At 43.1% G+C, this 18,305-nt stretch overlaps 1 long non-coding RNA gene and 1 other non-coding gene across 2 annotated transcripts in view; one reads left to right on the top strand and one right to left on the bottom strand.

Annotated features, from left to right (window-relative positions):
- LOC130291130 (uncharacterized) overlaps positions 1-15,981 on the top strand; it is a 45,812-nt gene extending 29,831 nt beyond the window's left edge. Inside the window, exons 2-4 of the long non-coding RNA XR_008847800.1 lie at positions 7,539-7,610; positions 7,741-7,818; positions 15,882-15,981. This is a non-coding gene — a long non-coding RNA (uncharacterized LOC130291130). The remainder of the gene's footprint in view (positions 1-7,538; positions 7,611-7,740; positions 7,819-15,881) is intronic.
- LOC130292232 (U2 spliceosomal RNA) lies at positions 3,410-3,596 on the bottom strand. Its single transcript, XR_008848139.1, has one exon. It is a non-coding gene; the product is annotated as a U2 spliceosomal RNA (small nuclear RNA).
- Positions 15,982-18,305: the final 2,324 nt, after the last annotated feature.

The following is an 18,305-nucleotide window of genomic DNA, read 5'->3' as shown; positions in this document are numbered from 1 at the left end:
TTCTTACATTCCGTGAGGGGTGTAGTTTCCAAAATGGGGTCACATGTGGGTATTTATTTTTGTGCGTTTATGTCAGAACCGCTGTAAAAGGTAAAAGGAGAAAAAGCCCCCCAAAATTTGTTGGGCAATTTTTACCGAGTACGGTAAAGTGAGAGAGCGCCATGCGCATTTAAGGCCTAAATTATGGATGCAAGAGTTAGACTTGCCTCGGATATTAAAATTACCCTACGGCAGTGTTTCGCAAACAGAGTGCCTCCAGCTGTTGCAAAACTCCCAGCATGCCTGGACAGTCAATGGCTGTCTGGCAATACTGGGAGTTGTTGTTTTGCAACAGCTGGAGACTACGTTTTAGAAACCGTGCCATACCAGAGGTTTCTCATTTTTATTGGGGGGGGGGGGGGACTGTGTAGGGGTATGTTTGTAGGTAGTGTTTTTAGGGTACATTCAGACTGCCGGGGGATTACAGCGAGTTTCCTGCTGGGAGTTTGAGCTGCAGCAGAAAATTTCCTGCATCTCTAGCTTGCAGCGAGAGACTAACTGTAAACCCCCGCCCCTTGTGAATGTACCCTGTACATTCGCATGGAGGGGGGGGCAAACCCCCAGGTACCGCCACCATCTTCTCCCCCCCCCCCCTCTCTGCCTGACATCCAGGGGCGGGCAGAGCGGGGAATTTCCATGGTAACCCCTCCGCCTTTAACTGCCATTGGTCAGTAGTCATTACTAATGGCAGGGGATAGGGGGGGATGGCACCACTGCCACCTCGCTCCTATCCCTTAGGAGGATTGGGGCTGTCACTGACAAATCCTTTCATCCCTATTTTCCGGGCAATCGGGTCATCAGAGACCCGATCAGCCCGGAATTGCCACAAACGTTGATTTGCCGCCATGGCCGACATGGGGGGTTCTCAGGACCCTCCTAGGCATTTTCACAGGATGCCTGCTGAAAGATTTCAGCAGGCATCTCGGTCCGTTCCCCGACGGCTAGCGGCGGGGACCGAAATTCCCACGGGCATATCCATACACCCTCAGTCCTTAAGGACTTTTAAACGGGGGCGTATGGGCACGCCCTCCATCCTTAAGGGGTTAAGATCTGCATATGAAAACAACTCGCCTACCTTTGTTGCCTGTAGCCACCTCCCTGGCTGTCCGGACACGGAATCAAACCAACTGTAACGAGAAACTGAAAATAAACAGTATTCACCTGCATCCTTTTGGACTCTTTGCTGAATCAGGGTAATCTAACAACCCATGGTCGTGCTGTTGGTGCTTCTGGTTCTTCTGCTGTTTACACCTGGCAGTGGCATTGAATGACATTTAATAGAACTAAAGGTCCTGGGTGCAACAATCCTCCCATGAGGACCAGCCTCAACAGCTTTGTAGATTGCACTCATGTTTGCAACTCCATATACATTTTCTTTTCTTCATACTTCTTTCTTCATACTTTTTTCTTTCTGTCATTCAGACTTTCATTCATTCTCACTCACTCACTCACTCACTCACTTTAATTTGGGCTTGGAAACTTTAGTTTGTAACTGGATTGAACACTGGCTCATGGATCGTACCCAGAGAGTGGTGGTAAATGATTCGTACTCTGATTGGTCCCCGGTTATTAGTGGTGTACCCCAAGGTTCAGTACTGGGCCCGCTGCTGTTTAATTTATTTATCAATGATATAGAGGATGGTATTAACAGCTCTGTTTCTATCTTTGCAGATGACTCCAAGCTTTGTAGCACGGTACAGTCTATAGAGGATGTGCATAAGTTACAAGATGACTTGGATAGACTAAGTGTCTGGGCATCCACTTGGCAAATGAGGTTCAATGTGGATAAATGTAAAGTTATGCATCTGGGTACTAATAACCTGCATGCGTCGTATGTCTTAGGGGGGATTAAACTGGCAGAGTCACTGGTAGAGAAGGATCTGGGTGTACTTGTAGATCACAGACTACAGAATAGCATGCAATGTCAGGCTGCTGCTTCCAAAGCCAGCAGGATATTGTCATGTATCAAAAGAGGCATGGACTCAAGGGACAGGGACATAATACTCCCCCTTTATAAAGCATTGGTACGGCCTCACCTGGAATATGCTGTTCAGTTTTGTCGCCTGTTCATAAAAGGGACACTGCAGAGTTGGAAAGGGTGCAGAGACGCGCGACCAAACTAATATGGGGCATGGAACATCTTAGCTATGAGGAGCGATTAAAGGAGTTACAATTGTTTAGTCTTGAGAAGAGACGTTTAAGGGGGGATATGATAAACGTATATAAGTATATTAATGGCCCATACAAAAAATATGGAGAAAAACTGTTCCAGGTTAAACCCCCCCAAAGGACGAGGGGGCACTCCCTCCGTCTGGAGAAGAAAAGGTTTAGTCTAAAGGGGCGGCACGCCTTCTTTACCGTGAGGACTGTGAATTTATGGAACGGTCTACCTCAGGAACTGGTCACAGCAGGAACAATTAACAGCTTTAAAACAGGGTTAGATACATTCCTGGAACAAAATAACATTAAAGCTTATGCAGAATTATAAAACTACATCCCTTTCCCTTATCCCCTTACATCCTTCCCTTCAATCCCCTGGTTGGACTTGATGGACGTATGTCTTTTTTCAACCATACTAACTATGTAACTATGTAATTCATTTGTTCTCTCTCTCACTCACTCAATTACTCACTCAATCACTCATTCACTCTCACTCACTCACTCTCTCTCTTACCCACTCACTCAGTCAGTCTCTCTCTCTTTCTTTCTTTTTTTTTATTAATTTTTTTCCATCTTCTTCTTCTTCTTCAGACCCCATCATAGCACTAATGCTTATCCAATACCACCAGCAGATGGAGACACTCCATTGCAACATTGGTTGTGAGCAGCAGTTTCTAAAAACAAATGCCTCATGGCTGATTTCCCATCAATCAATGAATGGCAAATTTTGTTTTTATCATTCACTGACCACAGAACCAATGCATGGTCAAGCAACAGCAATGACGCACCCTTGTGAATAACCATGAGACTCTCACATCATTTAACAGGATTAAGCACCACCTGCAAGACAGCTACGTATCATGTCATGTCAAACCTGCACAGGTGTGCTAGATTAGTATTATTATTATTTTTTTATTTTTTATGACATCAATCAGTGTGCAAACATGGTCAGTAAAACGCCAAATGGATAGACGTTCATAAACCAGTCAGTGCAACTCATTATTGTGGTCTCTAATTGTGGAACTCTTTTTTTTTTTTTTTGTGAGGATACGATGAGCTTATCCAATTAAGGAGGCCATTCAGCAGTACTGGGTCTGGACAGCAGCGGCACCTTCTGCAGCCAGACTGACTGACATGACAAGGCAGGCAACAGCTGCAGCAGCACCCACAGAGGATTAAATAAGAATCTGTCTTTTTTAACACTAGAATGGGGTGGTGCACTGTACCCGAAGATACTGCCATATCGGGTCAATGCATTGGGCGACGGAAGCAAGTTTCCAAATCGGCTCCCATTCTCAAAAATCCATTTAATTTATGGTCCCCAGATAGGGGACGTATCAGATATTAAACTGATAAGAACAGATTTTTGATTGAAAAAACCTTTATTACCAATCAATTGTCAATCACACAATAAATATATTCACCATAACAGAACTGACTTTTTTTTAATCTATCTATCTATCTATCTATCTATATATATATATATATATATATATACCGTATTTATCGGGGTATACCACGCACCGGCCTATAACATGCACCCTCATTTTACCAAGGATATTTGGGTAAAAAAAGTTTTTACCCAAATATCCATGGTAAAATGAGGGTGCGTGTGTGCGCGTGTATACCCCGATAAACCCCCAGGAAAGGCAGGGGAAGAGAGGCCGTCACTGCCCGCTTCTCTCCCCCTGCCTTTCCTGGGGTCTAGAGCGCTGCTGCCGGCCCTTCTCACCCCCTGGCTATCGTCACCGCTGCCCGTTCTGTCCTCCTGACTATCGGTGCTGGCGCCGATAGCCAGGGGGAGAGAAGCGGTGCCAACAGCCAGGGGGAGAGAAGGGGCAGCGGCACCCATTGCCGGCGCCGCTGCCCCGTTGCCTCCCCCCATCCCCGGTGGCATAATTACCTGGGTCGGGTCCACGCTGCTGCAGGCCTCCGGCACGCGTCCCCTGCGTCGTTGCTATGCATGGCGCGGCGCATGACGTCAGTGCGCCGCGCCGTGCAGCGCATAGCAACGACTCCGGTGACGCACGCCGGAGGCCTGCAGCAGCGCGGACCCGACCCCGGCAACAGGTAATTATGCCACCGGGGATGGGGGGAGGCAACGGGGCAGCGGCGCCGGCAATGGGTGCTGCTGCCCCTTCTCTCCCCCTGGCTATCGGCGCCGGCACCGATAGTCAGGGGGACAGAACGGGCAGCGGTGCCGATAGCCAGGGGGTGAGAAGGGCTCTAGACCCCAGGAAAGGCAGGGGGAGAGAAGCGGGCAGCGACGGCCTCTCTCCCCCTGCCTTTCCTGGGGGTGTATCGGCGTATAACACGCACATAGACTTTAGGCTAAAAATTTTAGCCTAAAAAGTGTGTGTTATACGCCGATAAATACGGTGTATATATATATATATATATAGATATATAAAAAAAATTATTTTATTGAAGAGCTGAGGTATGTGCTCTTAAAGAGTAGCTATCCTCAACTAAAATGTCCATATTCCCCCTCCCCATCTTTCCCTCACACTGTCTACATCTATCCCTGTTTTTTTTATCCTCTTAAAACATTAGAACAATACCTTTTTCCACTCCTCTTCGGTAGCTCAGAGTTGAGCAGTCTCACGATTGCAGGAAGTCGGCGGGGGGGCCGGCGTGACGTCATCTGAAGCCTCGCCGGCCACCACTTCCGCCCATCTTGCTGTATTCTGCGCTCAATGTCGGGAGCGCGCATACAGGCGCGCATACAGGCTGGGAGGGACGGCAGCCTCTGAGTCTCCTCCTTTCTGTTTGGTTTTGCACGTACCATTCAGAGAGGAGGAGAGTCTGAGAACGGAGCTGCTGTACTGTGCCCTGAGGGAATTTATAATATCAAAATGGTGGGTAGTACAATTGATTATATGCCCAAAACAATAAAAATAAAATGTCACAAAGCTGCAATCCCCAATGAATGACTGCAGACCGCAGTGCATTATAAATGGTGTGAATAATAGTGATTTTATCCCATTCAAAAATGATGCGTCATTTTTGTAATGGAATAAAATCTCTTTTTTTTCACCATCTATACCAGTGGTCCCCAAACTGTGGCCCTCCAGATGTTGCAAAACTACAACTCCCAGCATGCCTGGACAGCCAATATGTGCTCACTGATTGCATATTTTATTGCATTAGGAACACCGCAGCAATTCAGGATAGGTGGTGATTAAAAACAAAAGATTTTATTCCATTCAAAAATTGTGCATATTTATTGATGGAATGAATTCACAATTTATATCACCATCTAGACTGTATTGCACATAACACCATAACCTCCCCCCAATGGAATAAATGTGCTTTTTTTGCTCACCATCTATACTGGAGTGATCCGGTGTTACTCAATAAAACCGCAGCACTACAATATAGATAGTGATCCAAAGTCCCAAATGAGTCCAAAATCAGAAATTTACCGTGCATACCATCCGCACTCAATATATGATAATGAGCGTGCATAGCATGCAGGCTCAAAACATGATAATGAGAGTGCATACCATCCACACTCAATATATGATAATGAGCGTGCATAGCATGCAGGCTCAAAACATGATAATGAGAGTGCACAGCATGCATGCTCAATACCTGATATTGAGCATCCATAGCATGCACACTCAATACATAATAATAAACATGAATATTTTGAGCGTGCATAGCCTGCATGTTCAATACATGATATTGAGCATGCATAGCATGCACAGTAAGTATATGATATTGAGCATGCATAGCATACACACTCAATACATGATAATGAGCGTGCATAGCATTCAGGCTCAATACATTGTAATGAAAGTGTGTAGCATGTATGTGTAGCATACATTGAGCATCCATAGGATGCATACTCAATACATAATAATGAACGTTAATATATGAGCGTGCATAGCATGCATGCTCAATACATGTTATTGAGCATGCATAGCATCCACAGTCAATACATGATATTGAGCATGCATAGCATGCACAATCAATACATGATAATGAACGTGAATATATGAGCGTGCATAGCATGCATGCTCAATACATGTTATTGAGCATGCATAGCATCCACAGTCAATACATGATATTGAGCATGCATAGCATGCACAATCAATACATGATATTGAGCGTGCATGGCATAAACACTCAATACATGATAATGAGCATGCATAGCATGCAGGCTCAATACATCGTAATGAAAGTGTGTAGCATGCATGCTCAATAAATGATATTTTGCATGCATAGCATGCACACTCAATACATAATTAACGTGAATATTTTGAGCGTGCATAGCCTGCATGTTCAATACATGATATTGAGCATGCAAAGCATTCACAATCAATACATGATAATGAGCATGCATAGCATACATTTTCAATAAATGATATTGAGCATGCATAGCATACACACTCAAAAATGATATTGAGCATGCATAGCATACAGGCTCAATACATCATAATGAGAGTGCATAGCATGGATGCTCAATACATAATAATGAACATGAATATATGAGCGTGCATAGCATGCACAGTCAATACATGATATTGAGCATGCATAGCATACACACTCAATACATGATAATGAACGTGAATATATGAGCGTGCATAGCATGCATGCTCAATACATGTTATTGAGCATGCATAGCATCCACAGTCAATACATGATATTGAGCGTGCATAGCATGCACAATCAATACATGATATTGAGCGTGCATGGCAAACACTCAATACATGATAATGAGCATGCATAGCATGCAGGCTCAATACATCATAATGAAAGTGTGTAGCATGCATGTTCAATATATTACATTGAGCATCCATAGGATGCATACTCAATACATAATAATGAACGTTAATATATGAGTGTGCATAGCATGCATGCTCAATACATGATATTGAACATGTATATCCTACACACTCAATACATTATAATGAGCGTGCATAGCATGCAGGCTCAATACATCATAATGAGAGTGCATAGCATGCACACTTAATACATAATAATTAGCGTGCTTATCTGATCAATACCTGATGTTGAGCGTGCATAGCCTGCACAGTCAGTACATGATAATGAGCCTGCATAGCTGAGTGTGCATAGCATGCACACTCAATACATGATAATGAGTTTGCTTAGCTGAGCGTGCATAGCATACAGGCTCAAAATATGATATTGAGCAGCCCTAGCTTGCTGTCGCTATGAATACAATGTGCAGAGTATTATTAAACCTTGTATAATTGATTATTGTACTGAAAAAGGATGATAGCCACTAACATGTTATCTCAACAAGACCAAAACCAAGTAATGGAGAATTTTGCTTTAGGCTATTACATACTCTATTAATCTATTTACTAAAGGCAACTGGATATTCATATGCTGCAGAGGAGGAAAGGGATGAAGAATATAATCCTGAAGAATCTTCTGATGAGGTAATTAATATTCTTTATTATTTATATATATATATATATATATATATATATATATATATATATATATATATAGCATTTTTTTATACTTATTATTATATTAATTCACTTTTTTTTTTTTTTTTTTAAATAGGAAGATTATAGTATTCAACAGGAGACGTAAAGTGACAGTGAGGAGGAAACAGCTGCAACAATACATGAAATAACGCCGGTAAGCATATCAACAAGCTACACTTGAAGATCATTTGAACACTGTAATTGAACCCACACCAGGGTCTAACCTACACATTACTAACAGCACCCTGATGTTTAGCTTTCTACCCCGTTTGACAAAAGATCTCCATAGACCACAATGGGCAAAATAAAAAAAATAAAATAAAATAATGTTTTAGATCTAGCCCATTCATTCCTATCCACCAAAAATAGACCCTGGAGGCTGACTTCCAGTACCCTGCTGTTTAGCTTTCTACTTCATTTGACACAGGATCTCCATAGACCACAATGGGCCATTGAATTCAATGGGCAAAAAATCTCAATATTATAGATCTAGCCCATTAATTCCTATACACCAACAATAGACCCTGGAGGCTGACTTCATACTCAGCCTCCAATGGTATTTTGAATAAACAAACCTCAAATGTTTAATGGGTTAATTTGTTGGTGTATAGGAATGAATGGGCTAGATCAGTGTTGTTCAAACAGTGGCCCTCCAGATGTCGCAAAACTACAACTCACTCACAGTCCAGGCATGCTGGGGGTTTTAGTTTTGCAACATCTGGAGGGCCACAGTTTGAAGACCACTTGGCTACATCTATCTTCTACAATCTTCACTATCACCAATCTCTTCTTTCTAGACTTGTGCACTAGAAAAATTTTCGTTTCATTTCGTTTTGTTTTTTCGTTTTGGAAAAAAATTTTGGTTCGGCAATATTTTCGTTTTAGATTGTTCGGATACATTCGGTATTCGGGTTGATTTTTTTCGGATACATTCGGTATTCGGGTACATTCGGTAAATGTTTTATTTTTTTGGACTTTAGCGATCCTAAAAAATTATGGAGATCCCTTTTTATTAAAATTTCGTAGGGTACCATGAAAAAATCATAATAAAAAAGATACAGTAGTGATGGAAAAAATTGTATCTAACGAAATGTATCTTTTTTATTATGAAATGTTTATTCATTTTTAAACAGGGATCAATGTATGTGAGCGGGTAAAGCACTAAAAATGTAGCCGACAATAGTAAAAATGTAGTGTGTGCATGTTTTTCACTTTTTTTTTTAAACATTTTTTAGGTAGTACTACTACTCCCAGCATGGAACACACTGTTCCATGATGGGAGTAGTAGTTACCTGTACTAATTGACAGATCGCAGGGGTCCCTTGCGATCCTCTTGTATAATGTATAGATGCTGCGGCTGCTCTTCTATGGTCCCCTGCACTCACGTATATATACACATATTCATATTTCCCGCAGAGCTGTGATTGGCCAGATCATTCCAGCCAATCACAACTCTGTGGGAAATAGGAATATGTGTATATATACGGCCGTGCAGGGGACCATAGGAGAACGGCCGCCGCATTCATACATTATACAGGAGGATCGCAGCGGCTGTCAGGAGTGATACCCGCAGTGATCTTTCCTTTACTACAAGTACTACCACTCCCAACATGGAGTACACTCTGCACCATGCTGGGAGCTGTAGTACCTGCATTAATAGACAGATCGCAGCGGGTGTCAGAAGTTACACTCGCTGCGATCTGTCTCTATTAATGCAGGTACTACAGCTCCCAGCATGGAGCAGAGTGTGCTCCATGTTGGGAGTATTAGTACCTGCAGTAAGGGACAGATCCCAGGGATGTCACTTATCCTGACACCCGCTGCGATCTTCCTGATGTGAATGTCGGGATCAGCTGTTCTCAGGGCTACAGAGCCGGGAGAACAGCTGATCCTGAGCCGTAGGTATACATCATATATCTACTGCCCAGCAAGAACTTACAGTGAGCCTGCAATGTGTATACAGTATACACATTGCTGGCTCACTTAACCCCTTGCTGAGCTGTGCGCTATGCGCAAGCCCAGCAAGGGAAGAGTTAACTTACACTGCTTGACAGTGTAGGTTAACCCTTTAGGCGGTATACACTATATACAGCTATCTATAGATAGCTGTATACAGTGTATACAGAAGACGAAGTCCAGCTTACTTCCCTCGAGTCCCGGGCCGGTCCGTGTAGCTCCGCCCCCTAGTGATGACGTCATTAGGGGGCGGAGCTACAAAAGGAAGCAAGGCTAGTTAATCTGAAGCTCTGTTCACATTGTACGTTTTGTATAATGTGAACAGACCCTTCTGGCAGTGTCTACCCAGACAGGGAGACTCCAGCTGTTGCTAAACTACAACTCCCAGCATGCCCAGACAGCCAAAGGCTGTCTGGGCATGCTGGGAGTTGTAGTTTTGCACCAATTAGTGGCTCCCTGTTTGGGTAGACATTGCATCATGGGTGCTCTCCCCAGCGGACAGCGCCAAAAATGTCATAACCAATTTTTTGTGTTTTTTTTCTTCTCGTTTCAGATCCGTGTATGCAAAGGATTACTGCGGATTCGATGGATTACGGCGGATTATTTTTTTTTTCCTTTAATAAAATGGTTAACGAGGGCTGTGGGGGAGTGTTTTTTTAAATAAATATTTAAATGCGTTTTTTTTTTTAATTTAAATAAAAAAATAAAAAATAAAACGCATAGGGTTCCCCGTATTTTCATTCTCAGCACAATACCAACCAAACAGCAACAGCCTGACGTTACCAGGGTGGGCGAGAACCATTGTTACTGGCCTTCCCCAGCCTTAATAACGCCAGCCTGTTACCGCCTAGGTCCAGGAGCGCCATTTTTGACGCTCCGGGCCTGTTGGTACCGGCTCTTCCCGGCACCCCTGTGGCGGTGGGTACCGGGGTAATAATTGGGGGTTAGCGATAGCTGTTTTTGGGGCTAGCACTAAGCCCTGGCCTAGTAATGGATTCCGTCAATAAGACAGCTTCCACTACTAACCCTGAAAATTCAATAAAAAAAAAAAAAAACACAACACATTGGAAAAATTATTTTATTTAAAAAAACACTCCCCCACAGCCCTCGTTAACCATTTTATTAAAGGAAAAAAAAATAATCCGCCATAATCCATCGAATCCGCAGTAATCCTCTGCATACACGGATCTGAAACGAAAAAAAACACAAAAAAATTGGTTATGACATTTTTGGCGCTGTCCGCTGGGGAGAGCACCCATGATGCAATGTCTACCCAAACAGGGAGCCACCAATTGGTGCAAAACTACAACTCCCAGCATGCCCAGACAGCCTTTGGCTGTCTGGGCATGCTGGGAGTTGTAGTTTAGCAACAGCTGGAGTCTCCCTGTCTGGGTAGACACTGCCAGAAGGGTCTGTTCACATTATACAAAACGTACAATGTGAACAGAGCTTCAGATTAACTAGCCTTGCTCCCTTTTGTAGCTCCGCCCCCTAATGACGTCATCACTAGGGGGCGGAGCTACACGGACCGGCCCGGGACTCGAGGGAAGTAAGCTGGACTTCGTCTTCTGTATACACTGTATACAGCTATCTATAGATAGCTGTATATAGTGTATACCGTCCAAAGGGTTAACCTACACTGTCCAGCAGTGTAAGTTAACTCTTCCCTTGCTGGGCTTGCGCATAGCGCACAGCTCAGCAAGGGGTTAAGTGAGCCAGCAATGTGTATACTGTATACACATTGCAGGCTCACTGTAAGTTCTTGCTGGGCAGTAGATATACGATGTATACCTACGGCTCAGCGTCAGCTGTTCTCCCGGCTCTGTAGCCCTGAGAACAGCTGATCCTGACATTCAGATAAGGACGATCGCAGCGGGTGTCAGGAGAAGTGACATCCCTGGGATCTGTCCCTTACTGCAGGTACTAGTACTCCCAACATGGAGCACACTCTGCTCCATGCTGGGAGCTGTAGTACCTGCATTAATAGAGACAGATCGCAGCGAGTGTTACTTCTGACACCCGCTGCGATCTGTCAATGAATGCAGGTACTACAGCTCCCAGCATGGTGCAGAGTGTACTCCATGTTGGGAGTGGTAGTACTTGTAGTAAAGGAAAGATCACTGCAGGTATCACTCCTGACAGCCGCTGCGATCCTCCTGTATAATGTATGAATGCGGCGGCCGTTCTCCTATGGTCCCCTGCACGGCCGTATATATACACATATTCCTATTTCTCACAGAGAGCTGTGATTGGCTGGAATGATTTGGCCAATCACAGCTCTGCGGGAAATATGAATATGTGTATATATACGTGAGTGCAGGGGACCATAGAAGAGCAGCCGCCGCATCTGTACATTATACAAGAGGATCGCAAGGGACCCCGGCGATCTGTCAATTAGTACAGGTAACTACTACTCCCATCATGGAACAGTGTGTTCCATGCTGGGAGTAGTAGTACTACCTAAAAAATGTTTTTTTTTTAAAAAGTGAAAAACACGCACACACTACATTTTTACTATTGTCGGCTACATTTTTAGTGCTTTACCCGCTCACATAAATTGATCCCTGTTTAAAAATGAATAAACATTTCATAATAAAAAAGATACATTTCATTAGATACAATTTTTTCCATCACTACTGTATCTTTTTTATTATGATTTTTTTATGATACCCTACGAAATTTTAATAAAAAAGGTATCTCCATAATTTTTTAGGATCGCTAAAGTCCAAAAAAAGAATAAAAAGATCTACCGAATGTATCCGAAAAATCAAACTGTATCTGTATCCTTTTCATTATCTTTGTTATCAGAATGAATTCTTCACGTTCGTTTACGGATAACGAATGCATTCGTTATTTACAGTATATGTTCGGGGAAATAACGAATGTATTCGTTACTTTGCTATTCGTATTATCGTCGCTATTCGGGAATGTTCAAAATATGTTTTCGTGCATTCGGATCGATCCGAATGCACGAAAATGGTAAAATTGGGTAAATTAGACATTCGTGCCGAACCGAATTGCACATGTCTACTTCTTTCTCCTTCCCTAATCTAGCAGCCAAACATTACCATGACACCCTAAAGTCTACCCTGGATCAAATGGCACCCTCTAAAACACGAATCTCCCGACACAGACGGCAGCAACCCTGGCACACGCTAACAACCCGCTTTCTCAGGCGATGCTCTAGGTGTGCTCAACGTCTCTGGAGGAAAACTAAGACTTCTTCAGACTATCTGCACTATAAATTCATGCTTAAATCCTATTACTCCGCTCTTCACCTCGCCAAACAAACATATTTTACCTCCCTCATCTCCTCTCTGTCTAACAACCCAAAACACCTTTTTGACACGTTCAACTCTCTCCTTCGGCCTAAAGTACAGACCCCAATCACTGATCTCTGTGCTGAAGACCTGGCCAAATACTTCAAAACTAAAATCGATGAAATTCGTGATGAAATCCTCTCCCAGTCCCCTAAAAGTTCTGATCCAATTCCTAGCCACGTCTCCTCTTAATCACTCTCAGTTTTTGAGCCTGTAATGGAGGATGAGGTTTCCAAGCTCCTCTCCTCCGCCCGCCCCACTACCTGCTCTAGTGACCCCATGCCTTTACACCTCATCCAGTCTCTCTCTCCTGCTATCAGCTGTCACCTAACTAAAATCTTCAACCTCTCCCTCTCTTCTGGGGTCTTTCCCTCCTCCTTCAAACACTCTATCATAACCCCACTATTGAAAAAAACATCTCTGGACCCTTCCTGTGCAGCCAACTATCGACCCGTCTCAAATCTCCCCTTTATCTCCAAACTCCTGGAATGCTTGGTCTATTCCCGTCTTATCCGCTATCTCTCCGAGAACTCTCTCCTTGACCCCTTACAGTCTGGTTTCCGCTCCATTCACTCCATTCACAGAAACGGCCCTAACCAAAGTCACTGACGATCTTCTGATGGCCAAATCAAATGGCAATTTCTCTTTACTGATTCTCTTGGACCTGACTGCGGCTTTTGACACTGTGAATCACCAACTCCTCCTCAGTAGTCTCCGCTCCATCGGTCTCAAGGACTCTGCTCTCGCCTGGTTTTCCTCCTATCTCTCTGGCCGCTTGTTTAGCGTCTCGTTTTCTGGCTCTACTTCTTCTCCTCTTCCCCTTGCTGTCGGGGTTCCCCAGGAATCGGTCCTAAGTCCTCTACTCTTTTCACTCTACACATCCCCCATTGGAAAAACAATCAGTGGATTTGGTTTCCAGTACCACCTCTACGCTGATGACACCCAACTTTATACCTCCTCCTCCAACATCACCCCTGCACTCCTACAGAATACCAGTGACTGTCTCTCTGCCGTCTCAGACATCATGTCCTCTTTATATCTGAAACTAAATCTTTCTAAAACAGAACTTCTTGTCTTTTCTCCATCAACTGATACTGTACCTAACCCTGACATTTCCATCTCGGTATGTGGTACTACCATAACTCCCGGGCAGCAGGCTCGCTGTCTTGGAGTTATACTTCACTCTGATCTGTCTTTCACTCCCCATATTCAGTCTCTTTCACGTTCTTGTCACCTGCATCTAAAAAACATTTCCAGAATCCGCCCGTTTCTCATTACTGAAACTGCTAAAACTCTCATTATTGCTTTGATTCACTCCCGTCTCGACTACTGTAACTCTTTACTTATAAGCCTTCCTTTCTCCAAACTCTCTCCTCTTCAGTCCATCCTTAATGCCGCAGCCAGACTCATCTCCTCTCCAGCCGCTACACCGACGACTCCTCCCTGTGCCAGTCACTACACTGGTTAACAATTCAGTCCAGAATACAGTACAAAATCCTCAGTCTCACACACAAAGCTCTCCACAATGCTGCACCTCCCTACATCTCCTCTCTCATCTCCGTCTACCATCCTACACGTTCTCTCCGATCTGCTAATGATCTCACACTAACATCTTCTATAATCCGAACTTCTCACTCCCGTCTACAAGACTTCACTCGTGCTGCACCGGTTCTCTTGAATGCTATCCCTTAATCCCTCAGACTCAACAACAACATCCATAGTTTCAAACGTGGCCTAAAAACACATCTCTTCAGACAGGCCTACAGTAGTCTCTAATTGGCCTCAACATATCCCCAACATATCCCCACACCTCTTGTTTGAATAGTTATTGTGTAATTTTATGTCTGATACTTGTATTTGTTTGTACCCCATAATTGTAAGCGCTGTGGAATCTGTATGCGCTATATAAATAAATAAATAAAATTAATAAATCTATAACATAGTGATTTTTTGTCTATTTAAGTCCAAGGGCCCATTGTGGTCTATGGCAATATTGTGGTAAACTTGTAAGAAAGCTGAACAGCAGTGTCCTGTTAGTAATGTGTATGGGAGACCCTGGTGTGGGTTCAATTCCTCTGTTGATATAGAGGGAGATTTATCAAAACTTGTCCAGAGGAAAAGTTTCTGAGTTGCCCATTGCAACCAATCAGATTGCTTCTTTCATTTTTCAGAGGCCTTTAAAAAATGAAAGAAGCAATCCAATTGGTTGCTATGGGCAACTGCACAACTCTTCCTCTACACTGGTTTTGATGAATCTTCCCCATAGAGTTCTGTGATTATACTCATATTAGTTTGAACTTTTGTGAACTAGGTCAATTGAATAAAACACATTACCTCCTTTTTCAATTAACCTAGTTGCCCATTTATGGTATCCAATCAACCTAGTTTCCACGGTTCAAAGTATCAATTGACCTATATCTGTCAAACCTAATTAAAGGATAATCACACAACTTGAGCTGAACCCAGGAATTGAACCCACACCAGGGTCTCCCATACATATTACTACCAGTACCCTGCTGTTTAGTTTTCTACTTCATTTGACACAGGATCTCCATAGACCACAATGGGCCATTGAATTCAATGGGCCAAAAAATCTCAATGTTATAGATCTAGCCCATTCATTCCTATACACCAACAATAGACCCTGGAGGCTGACTTCATACTCAGCCTCCAATGGTATTCTGACTCACCAAAATGATAATGTTTAATGGGTTAATTTATTCCTAAATTTCTGTACTTTCCTATTTTGTCTGTAGCTTGATGCATTGGACAAACATTTTAGCAGGAACTGGTGGGTTTGGATAAAACAGTCCCCCATAGGGCTACTGTAAGTGGTCCCCAAAATTTTTTGTGACACCCCTATGTCCATTTAATATATTGTTCAAGAGGATTAAATTTTTTTATTGTATACAATTTTTTATCTTTTTGTATTCATTTTTAGAAACGAAAAGCTCTTCTGGAAAGACTAAGAAAAAAGGCAGAACTACATGGCGAGCTACATGAGCACTCTTTCCAAAACGATCCAGAGTGGCCAAGCATCAATGACATCCCAGGTGACATAGTTACATAGTTACATAGTTAGTACGGTCGAAAAAAGACATATGTCCATCAAGTTCAACCAGGCAATTAAGGGGTAGGGGTGTGGCGCGATATTAGGGAAGGGATGGGATTTTATATTTCTTCATAAGCATTAATGTTATTTTGTTCCAGGAATGTATCTAATCCTGTTTTAAAGCTGTTAATTGTTCCTGCTGTGACCAGTTCCTGAGGTAGACCGTTCCATAAATTCACAGTCCTCACGGTAAAGAAGGCGTGTCGCCCCTTGAGACTTAACTTTTTCTTCTCCAGACGGAGGGAGTGCCCCCTCGTCTTTTGGGGGGTTTAACCTGGAACAGTTTTTCTCCATATTTTTTGTATGGGCCATTAATATACTTATATACGTTTATCATATCCCCCCTTAACCCCTTAACGACGCAGGACGTATATTTACGTCCTGCGCCGGCTCCCGCGATATGAAGCGGGATCGCGCCGCGATCCCGCATCATATCGCGTGGGTCCCGGCGCTAATCAACGGCCGGGACCCGCGGCTAATACCACACATCGCCGATCGCGGCGATGTGCGGTATTAACCCTTTAGAAGCGGCGGTCAAAGCTGACCGCCGCTTCTAAAGTGAAACTGAAAGTATCCCGGCTGCTCAGTCGGGCTGTTCGGGACCGCCGCGGTGAAATCGCGGCGTCCCGAACAGCTGATCGGACACCGGGAGGGCTCTTACCTGCCTCCTCGGTGTCCGATCGACGAATGACTGCTCCGTGCCTGAGATCCAGGCAGGAGCAGTCAAGCGTCGATAATGCTGATCACAGGCGTGTTAATACACGCCTGAGATCAGTATAAGAGATCAGTGTGTGCAGTGTTATAGGTCCCTATGGGACCTATAACACTGCAAAAAAAAAGTGTTAATAAAGGTCATTTAACCCCTTCCCTAATAAAAGTTTGAATCACCCCCCTTTTCCCATAAGAAAAATAAAACAGTGTAAAAAAAAATAAAAATAAACATATGTGGTATCGCCGCGTGCGTAAATGTCTGAACTATAAAAATATATAATTAATTAAGCCATACGGTCAATGGCGTACGCGCAAAAAAATTCCAAAGTCCAAAAAAGCGTATTTTGGTAACTTTTTATAACATTAAAAAATGAATAAAAAGTGATCAAAAAGTCAGATCAAAACAAAAATCATACCAATAAAAACTTCAGATCACGGCGCAAAAAATGAGTCCTCATACCTCCCCGTATGTGGAAAAATAAAAAAGTTATAGGGGTCAGAAGATGACATTTTTAAACGTATAAATTTTCCTGCATGTAGTTATGATTTTTTCCAGAAGTGCGACAAAATCAAACCTATATAAGTAGGGTATCATTTTAACCGTATGGACCTACAGAATAATGATAAGGTGTAATTTTTACCGAAATATGCAATGCGTAGAAACGGAAGCCCCCAAAATTTACAAAATGGCGTTTTTTTTTTCGATTTTGTCGCACAATGATTTTTTTTTCCGTTTCGCCGTGCATTTTTGGGTAAAATGACTAATGTCACTGCAAAGTAGAATTGGCGACGCAAAAAATAAGCCATAATATGGATTTTTAGGTGGAAAATTGAAAGGGTTATGATTTTTTAAAGGCAAGGAGGAAAAAATGAAAGTGCAAAAACGGAAAAACCCTGAGTCCTTAAGGGGTTAAACGTCTCTTCTCAAGACTAAACAATTGTAACTCCTTTAATCGCTCCTCATAGCTAAGATGATCCATGCCCCATATTAGTTTAGTCGCGCGTCTCTGCACCCTTTCCAACTCCGCAGTGTCCCTTTTATGGACAGGTGCCCAAAACTGAACAGCATATTCCAGGTGAGGCCGTACCAATGCTTTATAAAGGGGGAGTATTATGTCCCTGTCCCTTGAGTCCATGCCTCTTTTGATACATGACAATATCCTGCCGGCTTTGGAAGCAGCAGCCTGACATTGCATGCTATTCTGTAGTCTGTGATCTACAAGTACACCCAGATCCTTCTCTACCAGTGACTCTGCCAGTTTAATTCCCCCTAAGACAAACGACGCATGCAGGTTATTAGTACCCAGATACATAACTTTACATTTATCCACATTGAACCACATTGAACTATAATGATCCAAGAATTGGGAATACACATTGGTGCAAGTGCCAAAATTGCAAAATTATGCCAACAATAGATGAGAGCATCTGCTGCCAGGAAGAGGATATTCTTAATCCCCACTTTGATAAAGGACTAACTTGTATTCTACAACACGAGGAGTTAGTCAACTTGAGATTTAACCCCTTAAGGACCGGAGGTTT

Source organism: Hyla sarda, chromosome 9 (genome assembly GCF_029499605.1).
Source record: "Hyla sarda isolate aHylSar1 chromosome 9, aHylSar1.hap1, whole genome shotgun sequence".
NCBI lineage: Eukaryota > Metazoa > Chordata > Amphibia > Anura > Hylidae > Hyla > Hyla sarda.
Note: the sequence above shows the minus strand (reverse complement) of the source record. Positions and strands in the feature narration are given on the sequence as shown.